This window comes from Tachyglossus aculeatus, chromosome 19, assembly GCF_015852505.1.
Source record: "Tachyglossus aculeatus isolate mTacAcu1 chromosome 19, mTacAcu1.pri, whole genome shotgun sequence".
NCBI classification, from domain to species: Eukaryota; Metazoa; Chordata; class Mammalia; order Monotremata; family Tachyglossidae; genus Tachyglossus; species Tachyglossus aculeatus.
This window is the reverse complement of record NC_052084.1, coordinates 31,437,000-31,458,085: the sequence shown is the minus strand read 5'-3', so window position 1 is coordinate 31,458,085 and position 21,086 is coordinate 31,437,000. Positions and strand designations below refer to the sequence as shown.

Sequence of the window (21,086 nt, the reverse complement as noted above, 5' to 3'; positions counted from 1 at the left end):
TTCTAATTCAGTCCTTTAGAGCTTCTATAGGACTGTGTGGCTATAACCACTGTGAGATAGATCGATCTCAACAGGTGATTGATAAACCCTTTCATACAATGTATATATAACGATTGTCCCCTGCTGCACTGTTTACTCCCATGATGTTCTGTGCCGTTTTTCTTTCTCCCTCTTGGTGCTCCAAACTTTCTGAAACTTCTGATCCCAAACCGCCACCGATTAATGGTTGCTGTATGCCAAGCCTGCCTTCTGCGGCTGTCTCTCGTTGCCCACTGCAATGTCACACCATTTTTGCTCACTGAAGTGCCTCTTGCCTCCATCCTATTTGTAATTATCCCCTTTCAGCTTGCCTAAAAGCAGCTCTTTTGGGTTTCTTCCCACATGCCCCACCTGGTGAACGTGGGAAGATGTATGCCACAAGGGGTTTGGGAACTGGAGTCCGAATTCACATCTAATCTCTCATGAAACTCTCCTTACTCCACAACTATTAGTATCATGACAAATCTTTGAGACGATCAGTCAATCAAGGGTATATATTGAGCGCTTAATCTGGGCGGAACACAGTAGAAAATGCTTCAGAGAGTACAATAGAGTAAGTAGGCACAATCCCTGCTTTCAGTGAGCTTGTGGTTTAGACAGAACAACCAGGAACAGATGTTTCCTGATAATTGTGCTCTAGAGTTTTGCAAAAAGAAGTTTGTGCAGATGATAATTAACAGCTTCACAGGTAATACAGTCCTACAGACTGAAAATAAGTGAAGAAAACCAAGGATAGTTACCCAGGTACTCCAAGGAAACTGCATATAAGCCTTATCCTGGCCAGACCAAACCGAACAAAAGCTGACAAAGTAAATACCAACCACAACTGCATCTCTGGACACGGGACTCCATATAAAAGAGGAACAGAGGAACTGTTAAGGAGAATGGCACTTCGCTAAACAAGGAGCCAGATATGGATGGAGTCTACTCACCAATGCTGAGCAAAACATGACTTCCAATGATGGACAGCTCATGGAAATAGCTGCTGATCCTCCTATCTCCAGGTAGATTGTAAACTCCTGGCTAGATTATAGAGCCCTGAGGGAAGGGATTGTGCGTTCTAACTCATTGTATACTTCCAAGTGCTTAGTTGGGTGAGTGCTCTGCTGATTGATTCAAGTATTTTTCTTCTTGATGGGTACTTGATAAGTTTTAGAAGAGGGCGTCTTTGAGCCTGGCCTGTAAAAGTGTCTGGGTAGCTTTAAAAGAGCCCTAAAATGTCTTCAGCACTAATTGAACTTATGCTTCTCCTTGTTAATGCCCTTTTACTATGACCTACTGAAAAATATCACTAGCCGCAAACTTGGTGAGAATGAATTTTCTCACTCCTGTGATTTGGTGTTTGTCACTTCCTTACTGAATTGAGCAATCTCAGTCCCGAATGGTTGGACAGGCAGCTATGCCCTTCCTGACCTGTTCTCAATAGCCTCATAATCCAAGGAAAAGAGCTTTCATCCTTATGACACACACTCCCTTTTTTTAAAGCCACAAGATAATTACCAATGTAGGTCACCTTTCGATCGTTATTGCTGCAGGAAGCCTTACTGGGAGGGGAAATTACAGGCCATTTTAAATAGCTGCTGCAAAGTGAATGGAAAGGGGGTTTCACCAGCAGAGAGGGAGGACGGAAGCTTTAAAGATGAAATATCAAGTTGAGTCTCAAACAATGTGGACTTTTAGGAGACAACAGCAGACACACCAACCTGATATGCAGCGATCAAAATTGATTGATTCATCATGGATGATATGTGAAGAGCACAGAGGAAGGCTTAACCCAACTTTTCTTTGTCACAGACTCACAATCCAAAAGAAGTGAGGCAGAGTCCTAAGTAAATAAGTGGTGGGGGAAGGACAACATTTGGCAACACCATTAAAATCAAGACTAACCCCAGAGACTTTAACACTCATCTTTTTTTATGGCATTTATTAAATGCTTACTATGTGTCAAAGACTGTTCCAAGCACTGGGGAAGGTACAGGTTAACTCAATCCCCGTCCCACCCGCGGCTCACAGTATAAAATCTTCTGCTGCCTCAGATATCCTCAGCCATTAGATGGCTGTGACTACCGTTTAAAGCAGTGAAAATGCTCATGAATTTGGAGGTCTATCTGTAAGGTGGGTTCAAACCGTTCAAGGGGAGAGAAAAATCCTTTCTCTCCACAAAGCTCTCCGATTTAAATCTTTCTATGATAGTTCCTATAGCAACACAACTCTTGGACAAGTTTGTGAAGCTTTTGTTTTCCAAACACACTCCTTTGAAAGGAAGGCTGGAGTTCAGTGCACATGGGTGAGATTCTGACATCCTTCTACATTTTGCCTGCAATTATTTTTCACTCTTTCAAGCTACGGGCATGGTGTTGCTTTTTTTCCCCCCCTGATTTCTTTTGACATATCCTTCAGATGATACATGCATTTGGATAAGCACATATTTTTATTCAGCTGGTACACTGGAAATAAAGCTAATGTTGCAAGGCCTATTCGATTCCCATTTGTAAATATAGCATGCTTTCTTTCTTGGAAGGAAAGTCTCCTTAATGTAGGATGGGGTTGTAAAACCAATCACCTGATCAACAAAAGTTTCTTGAGTATTCAGCTCTGGAAGAACCGATCCGATGAAGAGCTTAATCCAGCTAGTCGTAAGATTTGGGGGTGAGGTCTTGGACTGGACAGGAGGGAATTGTAAAGATGCCTTCACTGAAAAAGACATCTTCTGGATGTTGTCACAAAGGTTAGCTTCAATTTCCTCGGATGGCCCCTTACTGTGCTCTACATCCCGAATAAGGTCTTCAAATCCATCCAATCTCATCTTTCCTTGGGCTCACAGACTAGACTGGTTGGAACAGAACCCCCAAAACCCATTTTGGTAGCCAAACTGGGTTCTAAACACTCTTCAAATCCTGAAGGTTGCCCCAGTCCCCAGCTATCTGGCATCAATCTAAATATGACAGTTGGGCCAGAATCAAGAAAAAGGATGAAATTTTCTCAACAGGGACTTTAATGATGATGTGGTGGCAAGAGATGCCGATAATGGTATTCATTAAGCACTTACTAGGTACTGAGTACTTGTACATATCTATTCTATTTATTTTATTTTGTTAGTATGTCTGGTTTTGTCCTCTGTCTCCCCCTTTTAGACTGCGAGCCCACTGTTGGGTAGGGACTGTCTCTATATGTTGCCAACTTGTACTTCCCAAGCGCTTAGTACAGTGCTCTGCACAAAGTAAGCGCTCAATAAATACGATTGATTGATTGATTGATTGCACTGAGAGCTGGAACAGATACTAATAAATGGTTCAGACACTGCCCACAGGAATTCACCACACAATGACCCTTGATAACTTCATTGTTACAAAGAATTGACTCTAATTTTCCTGAATTCTTAAAATGAATTTGGGAATTCCTAATCCACTGGATTCATAGTGTGTCCAATTTCTGAAAGCAGCAGATATTTTAAGGATTCCTTCTGCGGGAGAGTAAAGTGAACTGAATTCAGAACCCGGACATCGTTTAATCTCCACATAGGTACAAATCTCAGTTATTTGGGCTACTGAGGAGCAGGGATGGGGGAATGAAATTCATAAACACTCCATAAGCCTTATTTTAGTCATTTGTTTTCTCACTTTTCCCTCACCATGCCCACTATTGGTAACAAGTGTAATTCACTGTGGATTCACCTCATTCATTCATTCAATCATATTTATTGAGTGCTTACTGTGTGCAGAGCACTGTACTAAGTGCTTGGAAAGTGCAATTCAGCAACAGACTCATTTAAATTGCATTTATTGAGCACTTACTGTGTGCAGAGCACTGTACTTGGAAAGTACAATTCCTTTCTTTGCCAGTGCATGACCTCAGAAGGAGGTTACCTGCAAGGAATTCAGGCTTCCCCTCTACTCTAGAGTTGGTAATGGTGTCCTGAGACAAATATTAGAAACAAGGCTGTTCCCACTGGACTAACAAGGCTTGGACAGCAATGCCCCTTCCTCCAACAGTAACTGCTAAAAGGAGACCTACAATGGTCTTTGTCTTGTGACTTAAAAAAAATAAAATTTAAAAAAGCCTTCACATTCCTAAGGCCAATAATGCTAATTAGAGCAGGTCAGGAAAGGGCCTTACACTCAGTCAATTGTTCAGAACTGTGATTACTTGATTACTCAATTCAGGACGGAGGAGTCAACACATAATCACTGGAAGTGAGAAAATCCGTTATCACAAATTTTGAGGCTATATTTGCAGTGAGTCAGAATTAAAGGGCACTCAAAGAAGGCTCTTAAGGAATGGTCCAGGAACTTTTGTTTTAATTTGTTAAGTGCTTAACTATGTGCCATGCACTGTATTAAGCGCTGGGATTGATACGAGCAAATTGGGTTGGACATAGTCCCTGTCCCATGTGGGGCTCACAGTCTCAATCCTCATTTTACAGAGGAGGTAACTGAGGCCCAGAGAAGTGAAGTGACTTGCCCAAGGTCACACAGCAGACAGGTGGCCAAGCCGGGATTAGAACCCATGACCCTCTGACTCCCAGGCATGTGCTCTATCCACTATGCCATGCTGCTTCTCTTGTACTGTGAGCCCACTGTTGGGACTGTCTCTATATGTGGCCAACTTGTACTTCCCAAGAGCTTAATACAGCTCTCTGCACACAGTAAGTGCTCAATAAATACGAATGATTGATTGATTGATTGATTGTACTGGTACCTCGGAAAATCCCCCAAAAGTGAACAAAACAAAAAGGGACGTGTCTGCTAATTCTGTTGTATTGTATTTTCCCATGCTTTTAGGACAGTGCTCTGCACATAGTAAGTGCTCAGTAAAGCACTCATCTAAAAGTATGCATACCCCAAGAGGCGCTGCAAAGTGTCACAGTGGGGATACATTCATTCATTCACTCAATCGTATTTATTGAGCGCTCACTGTGTGCAGAGCACTGTACTAAGCACTTGACATTATGGCAACAGCAACACTAACTTCTCCCACTACTGAGCCTCTTCTCGCTGGTCTCCCTGTCCTGGCCAAGCTCCGGTGAGGGAAGCAAGAAGTGGAACAGCAGCAGTTGGAGCAGGTGAGAAGAGAAACTGCTCTTATTGCTGCTACTGCTTATGGTGCTCTGCACACAGTAAACGCTCGATAAATACAATTGAATGAATGCTGCCCACTAAACACAGTTGGCGTCTCAGACAAGAGCACAGCCAGAAGCGGTCAGTTTTGTTGTCACTGTTATTGTACTCTCCCAAGTGTACAGTGCTCTGCACAGTAAGTGCTCAATAAATATGATTGAATGAATGCACGAAAGCGGTCCAGGAGACCTGGAGCAGCAACTCCGCAGAGCTGGTGACCATGGCAACAGCAGGAGAAGCCACTGCTGCTGCTGCACGTCTCCCCTCCATTTCCTCAGACCCTGACTCTGGTCACTATTCTCCTAGAGTGGTGAAGGAAAAAGGGGTCTAAAGGTTGGGGCACGGTAGGAGTTATGAAGACATATTTCAGGTGAAACCCTAAGACTGCAACTTTTAAAAAAGGTGAAAATACCTCTTTTGAATATAAGGTTGACAATCTAACACCTTTCTTAAAACGCCAATCCCTCCAATCTACAAAGCATTCATGGATTTATCCATTTATTCATTATTGATTTACTCCCTTGTGTCTGTTATTTGTATATATTTCTCACTCTGCACTACGCTTTATTCATCGGTTTAAGTTCCCTGTTCCCTCATTAGATGGTAAATTACTTGTGCAGTTTACTTGTGTTATCCAAGCACCTCAGTGCTCTGAACACTTTTTATATTTTTGGTACTTTTGATAGTATTGCTGAGAATGGTATAATATCAGCCGGTTCCACAGATTCAAGAGGGTTTGGAGGAACACTCCAACCTGAGTTACTGAAGGAAAAGTTAGGGACTTGGGTAAAACGTTCTTTCTTCTGTTCCCTCAGTTTGTAAATGATAAGTGTCTCTCTTTCTCTCTCTCCCCCCCCCATTAGATTGATAGCTCTTTAGGGGCAGGGACCATGTTTTCTGTTTTTGCTGTACACTCCAAAGCATTTAGCACAGTGATCTACATGCCATAAGTGTTCAGGAAATGCCATTAATTAATTACATACTCAACGCATGTACGTACGTGTATTTTAACATGTTTGTCTACACATTTAATGATTTATTCACCTGTTTTGTCCTAATGTATTTGTACTACTTCCTGCTTTGGCTTGTTCTTCCTCCAGTCACTGCGCATAAATACTTTTAGTTTCTCACCCCCACTGGACTAAATGCTCCTTGAGGGAAGGGAACAAAAATCTTGCTACTGCTGTACCCTTAAGTGCTTAGTACCTAGAGAAGTAGCATGGCCTAGAGGAAAGAACGCAGGCCTGAGAGTCTGAGGATCTGGGTTCTAATTCCGGTTGTGTGACCATGGGCAAATCACTTCTTTGCGCTTCAGTTCCCCTCATCTGTAAAATGGGGATTCAATACCTGTTCTCTCTCCTACTTAGACTGCGAGCCCCTCGTGGGACCTGATTATCTTGTATCTACTCCAGCACTTAGTACAGTGCTTGACATATAGGAAAGACTTAATACCACAATTCTTCGTATTATTACAATGCCCAGCACTCCTTAGGTGCTTAATAAATACCACTGATTGATTGACTGGTTTGCTAGTAAATGTAACAGCCTTCCAGGGAGAGTTTGAGTAATCCATTCACTCAGACGTATTTATTGAGCGCTTACGGGGTGCAGAGCACTGTACTAAGTGCTTGGGAAGTACAAGTCCCTACCCAACAACGGGCTCACAGTCTAGAAGAGAGCTAGGTAAAGTAGATGGGGGGCAAGTTCATTCAGTCATATTTATTGAGCTCTTACTGTGTTCAGGGCACATTACTAAGCACCTGGGAGAGTATAATATAACAATAAACAGATATATTCCCTGCCCACAATGAGCATCAACCCCATTCCCAGATGCCTGGTGAGCGTGGACAGCAGACCTTCTTAGGTCGGGTGCAACCCTCTGAGAAGAACTCAATTCTGCAGAGTTCACCTCAGGTACGATGGAATTCTTCTACCAAAGCTGTTTTTTAGCCCCATATCGTATAATTTAGGAAAAACTGACACCTGGAGGCAGCAATTGAAAATCGGTGCCACGATCATTAAACACAGTTAACCAATAAATGGGACAGAAAAGTAATCACGGCAGTCTCACCAGTAGCTTAGAATTATCTTACCCCCATCTTACCTCCTTCCCTTTCCCAGAGCACCTGTATATATGTATATATGTTTGTACATATTTATTACTCTATTTATTTATTTATTTATTTATTTTACTTGTACATATCTATTCTATTTATTTTATTTCGTTAGTATGTTTGGTTTTGTTCCCTGTCTCCCCCTTTTAGACTGTGAGCCCACTGCTGGGTAGGGACCGTCTCTATATGTTGCCAATTTGTACTTCCCAAGCGCTTCGTACAGTGCTCTGCACATAGTAAGCGCTCAATAAATACGATTGATGATGATGATAATTATTTACTTCAAGGTAGGGAATATGGAAACGTAATTCTCCAGGAAGTAGTCACTGTTTCAACCCCCTTCACCTTGCTGAAATGCAACACAAGATTTAGCCAATGAAGAAACACCAAATCAGGATGCAAATTTACATTAACCTAAGGTAGTTCAACTAGTCGTAGTAGTAAAGACTACTGCTTTACTGGCAAGAGTAATAACGTGTTTGCCCAACAAACACCTAGCTCAAAAAAAGCAAAGGTAGATTTGTCTCTACATTATCACATTTCAAAGATAATTCTATCTGAAATTTAGAAAGCACCAAATCCTAATGGGTCTCCTCATCTGTAAATCAATAATAATAATAACAATGATTATTACTACTATTATGGCATTTGTTAGCACTTACTATCAATCCATCATATTTATTGAGCGCTTACTGTGTGCAGAGCACTGTACTAAGCGCTTGGGAAGTACAAGTTGGCAACATATAGAGACGGTCCCTACCCAACAGTGGGCTCACAGTCTATGTGTCAGGTACTGTACTAACTGCTGCAGTGGATATAAGCAAATCAGTCCCGGTCCCATAGGGGCCTTACAGTCTTAATCCCCACTTTACAGATGAGGGAAATGAGGCACAGAGGATGTGAAGTGACTTGTGATGTGATGTGATGTGAAGTACCTCCTTCCCTTCCCCACAGCACCTGTATATATGTATATATGGTTGTACATATTTACTACTCTATTTATTTATTTATTTATTTATTTTACTTGTACATTTCTATCCTATTTATTTTATTTTGTTGGTATGTTTGGTTCTGTTCTCTGTCTCCCCGTTTTAGACTGTGAGTCCACTGTTGGGTAGGGACTGTCTCTATGTGTTGCCAATTTGTACTTCCCAAGCGCTTAGTACAGTGCTCTGCACATAGTAAGCGCTCAATAAATACGATTGATTGATTGATTGATTGATTGATTGATTGTCCAAGGTCACAGAGCAGACTCAGACCTTTGGAATCCCAGGCCCATGCTCTAACCATTAGGACACACTGCAGTCAAGAGTATTTATTCTACTCTTACTCTGTACAGAGCACTACTCTAAGCACTGGAAAGAATACAACAGCTAGTAGATGTGACCTCTGCCATTAAGGAGTTATGGATGGAAAGACACTAAAATAAACTTCAGTTTCGAGGGAGTAATAGAGTATGACGATGCATGCAGAAATGCATTAATTGCAATATGGTGGGCAGAAAAGGAAGAGTTGAATACCTAAATGACTAAGTGATGCAGAAATGCTGAAAGGCCGCTGGGATGAAATAGGGTAGGACGATGAGAGATTAAGCAGGGAAGAGATTTTGGAGTTGATGTGATTTCAGAAGGGCCTTGAATATGGGGAGAGCAATGGTCTGCTGGATATGAAGGGGGAGAGAGTTCCAGCACAAGGGAGATGAAAATGAGGTATAATGAGGAGGTTGGTTTGAAAGGAGTGAAAAATGTGACCTGAGGTGCAGGGGAGGGGAGCAAGGCCAGGTAATGGGGAGAGAGCTGATTAAAGTGTCCTTAAAGCCAATGGCCAAGAGTTTCAAAAAACAATGGACTTGACCTTAATGTAAAGTGAAATGCCAAAAAAAACCCAAAAACAGACACCTCCCTAGGGAGTTTTACTGCTCATATCATAAATGTAGTTTGTAATAACAACAACGATGGTATTTGTTAAGTGCTTACAATGTGTTAAGCACTATTCTAAGTGCTGGGGTAGATACAAGTTAATCGAGTTGGACACAGTCCCTGCCCCATATGGGGCTCAGAGTCTTTCTCCCCACTTTACAGATGAGGTAACTGAGGCACAGAAAAGATAAGTGACTTGCCCAAAGTCACACAGCAGACAAGTGGCAGAACTGGGATTAAAATCCAGGTCTTTCTGATTCCCGTGCCCTTGCTCTATCCATTAGGCCATATTTCTATTTTTTGCTACATTTTCGTCCAAGAATCTAACAGTCCAAAACCCTCTCTTTTATCTTAGGACTCCTCCTAAAGGAAACCCAGGGAACTGGTAACCAGCTTTGGGAGCCAGAGATGAGCATGAAGATGATTTCAAACGGGAAGTTTCTCTTTGACACTGTAGAGGGAAATGGGAATGATGGTGAGCACACAAATCAACAGCCTCTTCTGTTCTTGAAAAGGCAGTTTGGGGCGAAAGAGAAACACTGGAAAGTGTTCAGAGCAAGTGAGGATTCAAAGAGTTTTGTTGAAGCAGACTTTGTGCTTGATAAGAACCGTGAGTCTGAGAGAAGGTTCAAGGATCTATTGAGCTAGAAGGAAAATGTACGCACAGAAATCACAGCACCTGGCCGAACATGCTTCTTTCTGAAAGATTCCTGTGCACGGCCTAGAGAAATATAGTGGGGGAAAAATGCTCATTTTGGCAATGTGATAGCTGTGAAATTCTGAAGATGTCTAAATGAATTTGCCCGGACAACTACCTTTCCTTTGAACACAGAGATGCCACAGTCTGGCAATATTTTATCCAATAACCAGCAGTGGGTGTAGGTGACTACTGAAAAATCAATGTTCATCTGTTCAATAGCATTTATTGAGCACCTACTATGCCCAGTACACTGTGCTAAGTTCTTGGGAGAGCGTAATAGAAGTAAAAGATATGATCCCTGCCAAAGACCCAGGAAAATGTGTTGGGGGAAAGGAAAGGAGGGATAGGGAGCAGAGCGACATGATGGTTCCCTGAGGCTGAAAATAACAGCACTTTAAAAAAATTTTTTTTTTTTGGATCCTAAATACGTTCCTGAGTTTGCAGTTAAGACACTTTGCAGAAATCACTTCTCTACCCAGATTTGGTGTCTGTCTTCCAAGGATGCCTAAGAGGACTCGCTTAATCTGTCCAGAGCAAACCCAAGTTTGCTTCCCAAAATTTAACCTGTGACTTATCACGTGCCAATGGGGAGCAAGACTGGCAACTCATAATGCCCCGATATTTCTGGATGGGCTGTAAGCTACGCGTTGAAGCCTAAGCAGTCTGGTATTTGGGGTCACAAGTGTGCCAGCCTCCTCCCCCCTTTTCTGACCCAGGAATTCACCCAGTTTGTTGATAGTTACTGCCCAGTGGTGCCGTGATAATAATAATAATAATAATGATAGCATTTATTAAGCGCTTACTATGTGCAAAGCACTGTTCTAAGCACTGGGGAGGTTACAAAGTGATCAGGTTGTCCCACGGGGGTGATGTATAGATCCTGAGTCCTGGTCAGGGACTCCACAGGAAGACAATAAGGTGGGAAGACGGGAAAGACTGGAGCTAGAAGTTGGCCAGCCAGCAGGATTCCTGAGACTCCACAGTCTGAGGGGAAGCTGTCTGACAACCAGAGGAGCCCCCTTCCTCTCCACCCAACCCCCCAGAGGAGATGCCACTATGCTCACCCTGCTGGGAAGATTGGGGAGGATTGCCCTGCCTGGGGCAGTGGGGTGTCCAAGGACTAGTCCCTCCCAACGATAACAAACTGGTATTTTTTGTCCTGTGACATTAAATTTTTTAAGCATTTACTATGTGCAAGACCCTGTCCTAAGTACTGGGGTAGATACAAGGTAATCAGGTAGGACCCAATCCATGTCCCACATGGGGCTCACAGTCTTAGTCCCTATTTTGCAGATGAGGTAACTGAGGCACAGAGAAGTTAAGTGACTTGCCCAAGGTCATACAGCAGAAAAGGGACAGTCAGAGATAGAACCCAGATCCTCTGACTCCCAAGTCCGTGCTCTATCCACTGGCCACGCTGCTTCTCTGTTGAAATTGATGTTTGATTTATCTGGTATTCCTTCCCTCTGTGGGATGCTGAGTCCCATGTAGTCCAGGTTTATATGAAGCAATGTCTTTGTATGCCCCTCTGAAATCACAGCTCCTTCAGGAGGTCTTCCCTGATTAATTTCTAATCCCTCCACCTCAGCTCTCCCAACTCCCTAAATAGCACTTTCATGCCACCTAAGTCCTTAAGTAAGCATCTATAACACACGTACATATCCTTTATACTATATTTCTTCCTATCTGTATTATACTGTGATATCTGTCTTTCTGCTAGATAGTAAAATCTTTGAGTGCAGGGATTATGACTACTAATTCTACTGTACTCTTCCAAGCACCTGGTACGGTACTTGGCACTCAGTAGGGCCTCAATAAATAACACCGGTCAAAGAATATTTTTCCCCAGTACATAGGGGAAGGGCTCTGAGTAGGCTATCCTGGATTAGAGCAGCAAATCTCCATTTAGTTCCCCCTTTTAGACTGTGAGCCCACTGTTGGGTAGGGACTGTCTCTATATGTTGCCAATTTGTACTTCCCAAGCACTTAGTACAGTGCTCTGCACATAGTAAGCGCTCAGTAAATACGATTGATGATGATGATGATTTAGTTATGAATCTAGTGAGGAACTGGGTTGTATCAAAAGGAGTATGAGATGCAAGACTCAGGAAGTGATCCTTCTGCTTTCCTCTTCCCTGGTAAGAGTGCAGTGTCCAGTTTTGCTCACAGCACTTTAAAAGAGACTTGGAGAAACGGAGATGATCCCAAGAAAAGCAACAGAAATTACTGAAAGGATGGGAATTGATCCTAAAGAGAAAGATGAAAGGATTTAGGGTTGTTGGGCCTGCGGAAGAGAAGGTTAAAGGGTGGTAGAGGAAAGAGAAGGGGGAAATTAAGGAGAATACTGATCCGAGTCCCACATCAAACAGACCCTCGTGCTGCCAAGGAAACTGTAATAGCACTGAGATTCCTCCTACCTCAAAGCAGTTCTGCTCCTGGTTCCACAATCCCATCACCCATGGAGATCACTCAAACCAGGCCTGTTGCGAGGCAGCAAGGCTCTTGAGGGCTTTCCCTACTCCATTCCAGGGTTGGGAATAACTTTATATCACTCATCCCTACAGCCCTACGTTGCCCCAAACGCTATATCATACTCCAAGTGCGGCCATCCAAACAATCGACAGCCTCTTGGGCAAAACGATAAGCAGAGGCATGGTAATGGAGAGGGAAAATCTTCATCTGTTTCTAAGTCTGAGGAACAGTAAATAAAATGGTCTCTAAGAACATTTCCAGTCTCTAACATGAACAGATGTATGAGATGAGAATTGAAACTTAATCCCGTTGCTATACCCTACACATAGCGGACCTTAAAGTCCGGTGTCCAGTTTAGCCACCCACGCTTTATACAGAATTTAGAGAAACTGGAGAGATTCCAGAGAAAAGCAACAAAAATGATTAATGGGACAGAGAATAGGTTTGAAGAGCAAAGGGTTTAGGCGTTCATTAAAATCAGGAATGAATAATAATTGAAAATTGGGCTTGTTTAGCTGAAGGCTAAGGGAAGAGTTAGTCATTGTTAATGTCTATGAGAGTTTTTTATGACAGGTTATTCTCCAGATTCACAGAGGATCAAACATGAAAATGGCCTTAAATTAAAGCCAGAGAAATTTAGTTTGGACATTAGGAAGAACTTCAAGGGTAGTAAGATATTGGAATGGGAATTTAATGAATATTATTAAGGGAACCTGAGTCTCCTGATTCACAGCCTGGTATTTTCCCTCTCCACCCTCACTTTTTTTTTTTCATAGCATTTGTTAAGTGCCCAAATGCTCACCATGTGCCAGGCACCGTTGTCCTTGTATCTCACACTTCAGGTCCTGAAGATAAGCTGAATGTAGTGGATGCCTAGAAGAGATGATTAAATATTTTATTCAGATATTCAAGAGCATTTATCGTGTGCCTATTACGTGCAGAACACTGTCCTGGGTGCTTTACCTCAAAGAACAAAGCTAAAAGACAAAATCCTTGCCCTTGAGTGTGGTCTATTGAGAAGAGTGCTGAGCTGGAGGTCAGAAGATCCAGGTTCTAGTCCTGCCTCCACCTCTGGACTGCTATGTGACCTTGGGCAAATCACTTGACCTCTATGAGCCTCAATTTCCTCATTTATAAAATGGGAATAAGATTCCAGAGAACTTGTGTGAATTATAACATAATAACCTTTTCCACCAGCAGAATTTCAGGACAGTCAGTTGATGTATAATTGAATACATCAAAAGTTTTCATCTTTTCTTATTGCCAATGAAAAAAAAGGAAGAAATTGCTGATGTGCTATAAAATTAATGTTCTGGAATTAGGAACTGCCTATAAAGCCCTGCAAAATGACTTAACACTCCATATCAACTACCAAGACCCATCACTTTTCTTTTCACACAACTCTCAAAATAAAATATTGGGATCCTCAAATGAATCTGCATGCAGACAGGTGTTCAGGAAAGTTTAGATTTCCTGCCTGACAAAATATTTTGCTCTTAATTAAATTCTGCCAAAGCATCCAGTAGCTCCTACAACAGAGACATCTTGTTTGGTCTTGATGATTACTCCTCCTTAAGAATAGAAATAAGTTAAATATTTTCCTAGAGCAACCAGATAGTCAAGTGACTTCCCTCCTGATTGAGTCAGGCTTCAGCTCTGTTCTCTCTGCTATCACATGAGGTTACCCTGCATACAGTAAGCACTTAATAAAGACCACTGACTGATTTATTAATCCTTCCCACTAACAGAACTGTAATGTTCCCACTCACACTGATTAATAATAATAATAATAATAATAATGATGATGATGGCATTTGCTAAGCACTTACTATGTGCAAAGCACTGTTCTAAGCGCTGGGGGGGTTACAAGGTGATCCAGTTGTCCCATGTGGTGCTCACAGTCTTAATCCCCATTTTACAGGTGAGGTAACTAAGGCTCAGAGAAGTTAAGTGACTTGCCCAAGGTCATACAGCAGACATGTGGCAGAGCCAGGATTCGAACCCATGACTTCTGACTCGAAAGCCCATGCTCTTTCCACTAAGCCACGCTGCTTCTCTGAAATCAATAGGTTTAATCGTGAACCCCAGAAGAAAGCCTCCACTGAGTGCCTCCCACCATCCTCAGACAGTCCTTAATGATGGCATTTATTAAGCACTTACTATTTATTAAGCACCGTTCTAATTGCTGGGGAGGTTAGGTACAAGGTGATGAGGTTGTCCCACGGGGGGCTCACAGTCTTAATCCTCATTTTACAGATGAGGTAACTGAGGCACGAAGAAATTAAGTGACTCGCCCAAAGTCACACAGCTGACAACTGGCAGAGCCGGGATTTGAACCCATGACCTCTGACTCCAAAGCCCGGGCTCTTTCCGCTGAGCCACGAATGTGATTACAAACACATTCACCAAAAGTCTAAAAAGATGGCATATTAGTATCCCAGTAACCTGTAGTGGGAATTCTAATACATTCACTGAAAAACTGAGATTAGTTCTGGACAGCCCCTAGACCTGACCAAGAAGGTAGGGAATTAATCAGAGAAGACCACCTGAAGAATTTGGGGAGGGGTCTATAGTTTGGAGGTAAGGAGGGTGCAGGGCTTTCAAAACAGAGGAAAAGGGGCAATCACTAGGAGAGAGAGGTGAGTGTGGGGAAAGTTAGGAGATTGGCTTAGGAAAAGTGAAAGGCACCTTCAACACGATGTTACCCACTGTAGATAATAGGCTCTGTGAAAATCAAAGAGCAGAAGGTACCATATTCTCCCTGGAGAAAGCACTACTAAATCCTCCAAAGATTCAGCTTCTAATCTCAGGCTGTACACTTCTAACTACAGGGCCTGCCACCCAGAGTGCCCCTGGGGAGGAGATTTTGTTAAGTGAGTATTTGGAGCCTAATTCTTTGTTGTCTAAATAAAATGGAGTATAAAATGAGTGGGAACGGTATATGTGCATTAGCAGCAACTTCCTTCAATGGACATGTCCTATGCTGAGGATGGGGCTTCAGACCCTTAATGCCGGTTGATTCATGACAAATTACTTTCCATCCAATGAATCATAGTGACCACTGAGAGCACTGGGGGAAGGCTGAGTCCCTGTGAATCCCCCCCAAACCCATTTCTCTAACTGAAGCAGGCTAAAGCCCTCCATCAATCAATCAATCGTATTTATTGAGCGCTTACTATGTGCAGAGCACTGTACTAAGTGCTTGGGAAGTACAAATTGGCAACATATAGAGACAGTCCCTACCCTACAGTGGGCTCACAGTCTAAAAGGGGGAGACAGAGAACAAAACCAAACGTACTAACAAAGTAAAATAGATAGAATAGAGTGGCCATGAGGCCAGGGGATAAAACTATCTAATTGTCTGCTAAAATAAGCTGGAAGTTAGATTAATTTAATTCATTCTTTGATCAGGACAGCAATAATGTTTCTAATGAAGTCCAGAGACCCCCTCACAAAGATTTTTCACACCTGAATGTTGCTTCTAAGACTGGGGCATCACTGCCCTCTTGTGTTGGGAAAAGCAATTTAAATGCCTTTTGTGAGCGTTTGCCTATTTTACCAGGAACATTATTTGGGAAGAATTATTCCCCAGTCTAGGAAGCCCTCTTATGTTCAGTCCACCGAGGATATAAAAGAAACAGTGGCTGAGCAGTTATCTGCTGAATTCAGGCAGCAGGAATTTCAAGAAGCAATATGGCCTAGAGGAAAGAGCACGGGGCTGGGAGTCGGAGGATCTGGATCCTAATCCCAGCTCTGCCATTTTCCTTCTGTGGGAAAATCACTTAACCTCTCTGGGCCTCGGTTTCCTCATTTGAAAAATGCGTGTGAGATACCTGTTCTCTTCCTTCCTCTCCCCCTCTTCCCCCTCTCCATCCCCCCCATCTTACCTCCTTCCCTTCCCCACAGCACCTGTATATATGTATAAATGGTTGTACATATTTATTACTCTATTTATTTATTTTACTTGTACATATCTATCCTATTTATTTTATTTTGTTAGTATGTTTGGTTTTGTTCTCTGTCTCCCCCTTTTAGACTGTAAGCCCACTGTTGGGTAGGGACTGTCTCTGTGTGTTGCCAATTTGTACTTCCCAAGCACTTAGTACAGTGCTCTGCACATAGTAAGCGCTCAATAAATGCGATTGATGATGATGATGATGTTCTCCTTCCCCCTTAGACTCCAAGCCCCATGTCAGGCAGGGACTATATCTGACCTACTTATCTCGTACCTACCCCAGGGCTTAGTACAGCGTTTGGCCCATAGTAGATGCTAAACAAATACCCCAATTATTATTACTGAGGCAGCAAGTCTGGAACAGTCAGAACAAACTCCTCCTCTTCCTCATTTACGGACCACTGGGGAAAAGCAGAGTCTTGGGGGGGTGGCATCTCTGTATGGGGAATCATCAATCGTATTTACTGAGCGCTTACTGTGTGCAGAGCACTGTACTAAGCGCTTGGGAAGTACAAGTTGGCAACATATAGAGACAGTCCCTACCCAACAGTGGGCTCACAGTCTAATACACTTTCTTGGAATTGTGACGGAGGCGAAAGTCCCCCAGCAGCTTTTGGGGGGGCAGGAAAAACTCTTGCTCCAGCTTGGGGAGGTGGGAGGGGGTAGATAGAGAGTTGGCTCCTCTCTTTCTGACTTGCCTCCCGGCCACAAACTACCATTCGGTAGGTCCAGGCTCCCTGATCTTCCAAGCTGCTGTGGGGGCAGGCTCCACCTCCTGCCCTTCCCTTCCCACAGGAAAGGGAATCTGGGAAAGGCAAAACTGGGCAAAGCTCATGTCTCTTTGGCTACAAGGGAGGGGTCTGTCCTCCTGCTCTGCCCAAATCTTGAGCCGCTCCAGCCACCCCAGAGAGCCAGGGGCCTCCTCCCTGGATGGACTCCAGGTTCGGCTGACGTTAACTGCAGCTGCCCTGATCGGTCAACCTCAGACCTGCAGGCCAAGGGCTCACCGGGCAGCTGAGTGGGCACACACTCCTCTCCCGACGTGACCCCGTCCCCGGGGAATGAGATCCTCGCCCACCTCCGCCAATCATTTTTTTCTTTCAAGTTTTCGGAGCACGGTCATCTCCTGGAGAAACTACCCCGGAAGGTGGGGCAGACCCCGCAACTTCGGGTTCGTGCCGCCTAAATTGGGACATCGGATCGCCTCTGCTCATCTTGCAAGGATGAGAGGCCCAGCGCGGTGCGGCGGGAGATGGACCGCAGCCAGGATAAGGGCCACGGGGCAGGGGGTCGGCTTGATTCCCCAAGACGGGGGGAGCCTGTAACCTTGCAGCTGCTTCAGGGATGGAGAGCGTCCGGCTGGGGCTGGGATCGCAGAATAGCGGGAACTGAAAACAAGACACCAGCAACGGAGATGATAACCGATTCTACTTATGTCCTATTTTGTTCCCGATCTCGGGGAAGCCGGGAAAACCCTGGGTGGAGGTTAGATTTGGTGGGGTTTTAGGTCTTGGACATGCGTGATGTGGCATGAAGCAGAGTGGCCTAGTGGAGAGAGCACAGTTCTGGAAGTCAGACAATCTGTTTCTAATCCTGGCTCTGCCATTGTCTGCCGTGTGACCTTGGGTAAGTATCTTAACTTCTCTGCGCCTCAATTTCCTCATCTGTAAAAAATGGGGATGTAACACCTATTCTCCCTCCTATTTAGACTATGACCCTCAAGTGGAACAGGGAATATGTCTACCCTTGATGATCTTGTATCTACCCCCGGAGTTTAGTACAAGACTTGATACATATGTAAGCACTTAGGAAATACCATTATAATTATTATTATTGTTGTTGTTGTTGTTGTTAAGTGATATGATAATAATAATAATGGCATTTATTAAGCGCTTACTATGTGCAAAGCACTGTTCTAAGCACTGGGGAGGTTACAAGGTGATCAGGTTGTCCCGCAGGGGGCTCACAGTATTAATCCCCATTTTACAGTTGAGGTAACTGAGGCACAGAGAAGTTAAGAGACTTGCCCAAAGTCACACAGCTGACAATTGGCAGAGCCGGGATTTGAACCCATGACCTCTGACTCCAAAGTTCGGGCTCTTTCCACTGAGCCACGCTGCTTCCCTATATGATGCTACTACATGTAATTGCTCTAAGGCCTCATCTCTGGTGACACATCCTGGTTTTCTCACAATAACAATGTGGCGCCAGCCCTCCCTCCGGTGACCAGATTTCAAAAATCTACCAAGATCTACAACAAAAAATGTAAATCAAAGATGACACAGCATGTTCTCTGTTCATTTCCTGTACCCAGGGTGGTTTAGCGGAGTTTGTGTCCATTTCCTTTGTATGAGGGTTAGCACAACGCTTGGCAATACCCAAGATTTGATAGTACTACAGAATATATAAATCTGTTCTTGCACACACGTGAAAAACTTGCATTCCCTAGAAGCAGGGGCTGAGGAATGTCTGAGCACCTGCCATCCTGGGCATTTCACTTTGTCCAAGTGCCCTGGGAGACAAGAAAAATGGTTTGCACCCCAATAGCTGGATTCTTGACTGTCCCGTAGAAAGTGTCATTAGGGCTTTCTCCATGCACCCAAACCCCACCCAAAGGCAGAAACAACCACACTTTTTTTTAACGGTATTTGTTAAGGGCTTACTATGTGCCAGACACTGTATTAAGAGCTGGAGTACATACAAGTTAGTCAGGCAATACACAGTCTATATCCTACATGGGGCTCACAATCTTAATCCCCGTTTTGCAGATACAAAACTGAGGCACAGAGAAGTTAAGTGGCTTGTCCAAGGTCACACAGCAGACAAATTATGGACTACAGGGCTCTGAGATGGTTGGGCCGCGACTCTGCTCTGTCTCCAGGCAGAGTCACTCTGAGCTTTGCACACAGGGCACCCAGGATTTCAAACACATGACCTGTGGATCTGAACGGGCCTTTCCACTGGTCTCAAAGTTGAGAATAGGCTCAATATGGGGGAAAAAAAGTCATTTTTACTAAGGTGGGTTTCTTAGAGCCTCTGCTGTTCTAGCTTTGTGGAGGGATGGAAGACTTCCTGGGCTTCTGTGGAAATTGCCATTTCTGAATTTAAATGGTCCAGCTTAGTAATGTCCATACACATATGGCCTTCTTGACCAAAACAGAGAATCCTGATGTCTCTGACCAACCTCTGATATATATATATATATAGTATATATTATTATATATATATTATATATATATTGGCCCAGCAATCAGTTTGTCATTAAAATTGGCCTAGCTAATGAGCAGTTATACTCATCTGCTCCCTGTGACTGGAGTGGAGATGGAAAAAAATGATAATTGTAGTTTAAAATATCAGCAAATATTAAGACTGTAGTGCTCTTTTTCAGGGGTTGGGCAGAACCTGAGCAGGGAATAAGTGGCAGGAACTTGTTGAGCAATTGCTTGTTAGGAAGTTAAGCTCTTTGGAAAGGGCATTAACTCTTTCGGGCTATTTACTGCTCCAGGGGATGGTTTGTGTCTAATTTATATTAGTTTCATTAAGGAATTCTCTTACTTTCCTGGCAGAGTGAGGCTGACAGAGCTCTCTTGGATTCTTTCCGTGTCCGCTGTCCTCTCTGCCTGCCTCTGTTTCTACTCCCCTCTCCTTTTCTTTCTGTGCTTCTGACTTTTTGTGGATATGCTTATGAGTCTCCATCTTTTATAATAAGAATGTTATTTATTAAATACTTACCACATGTCAAGCGCTGGGGGATAAGAAAATTGAACACAATCCCGTCCAACCCAGTGCTTGCGGTTTCATATGGGAGAGTGGGTACCTTGTACCCATTTTTTAGAAGGAGAATCCAAGGCAAATCATTATTATTATGGCATTTGTTAAATGCTTACTACGCATTAAGCACTGTTCCAAGTGCTGGGTAGATAAAGTTAATCAGGTTGGAGTTGGACACCGCCCCTGTCCCGCATGAGGCTCACAGTCTAAACAGGAGGGAGAACAGTTATTTAATCTCTGTTTTACAGTTGAGGGAACTGAGGCACAGAGAATTTAAGTGACTTGTCCAAGGTCACACAGCAAGCAATCGGCAAAGCCAGAATTAGAACTCAGGTCTTCTGACTCCAGGCCCAGGTTCTTTCCTCTAGGCTGTGCTGCGTCACGTAGGGAGATTAAGTGACTTGCCCAAGCAGTCATTTAATCTGTTTAATCCCCAAAAGACCGGTCTCCTGGATTCCAGACCCATGCCCTTTCCGTTAGGTCATCTATTGTCAGTCACTCTGCCCCACTTCTGATATCCAGTTCCTCTGAAATGAGGCTTGCCGCTCTGTTGCAGCGCTTCACTACTGCCAGCTGCTGCTAAAATAATAATAATAATAATAATGATGGCGTTTGCTAAGCCCTTACTATGTGCCAACCACTGTTCTAAGCGCTGGGGTAGATACAAGGTAATCAAGTTGCCCCACAGTTTCAATCCCCATTTTACAGATGAGGTAACTGAGGCACAGAGAAGATAAGTGACTTGCCCAAAGTCACACAGCTGGCAAATACCCAGAGGCAGGATTAGAACCCACGACCTCTGACTCCCAGCCCATGCTCTTTCCTCTAAGCTTTCCCGCTTGCCTGGAATTCATGACTTCTCCCTTCCTTCTCTGTCTCTCTTGGGGTAGGAGGGGGGTCTTCCCTCCCTTCTGCTTGTACCTTGCCTCTGCTACCAATTCATCCTTTAATAATGGTGGCATTTATTAAGCGCTTGCTACGTGCAAAGCACTGTTCTAA

At 43.6% G+C, this 21,086-nt stretch overlaps 1 long non-coding RNA gene across 1 annotated transcript in view; it reads right to left on the bottom strand.

Annotated features, from left to right (window-relative positions):
• The window catches only part of LOC119940604, a 71,760-nt gene that overhangs the window by 42,192 nt on the left and 8,482 nt on the right, over positions 1 to 21,086 (bottom strand). The window contains exon 2 of the long non-coding RNA XR_005455028.1: positions 13,164 to 13,234. This is a non-coding gene — a long non-coding RNA (uncharacterized LOC119940604). The remainder of the gene's footprint in view (positions 1 to 13,163; positions 13,235 to 21,086) is intronic.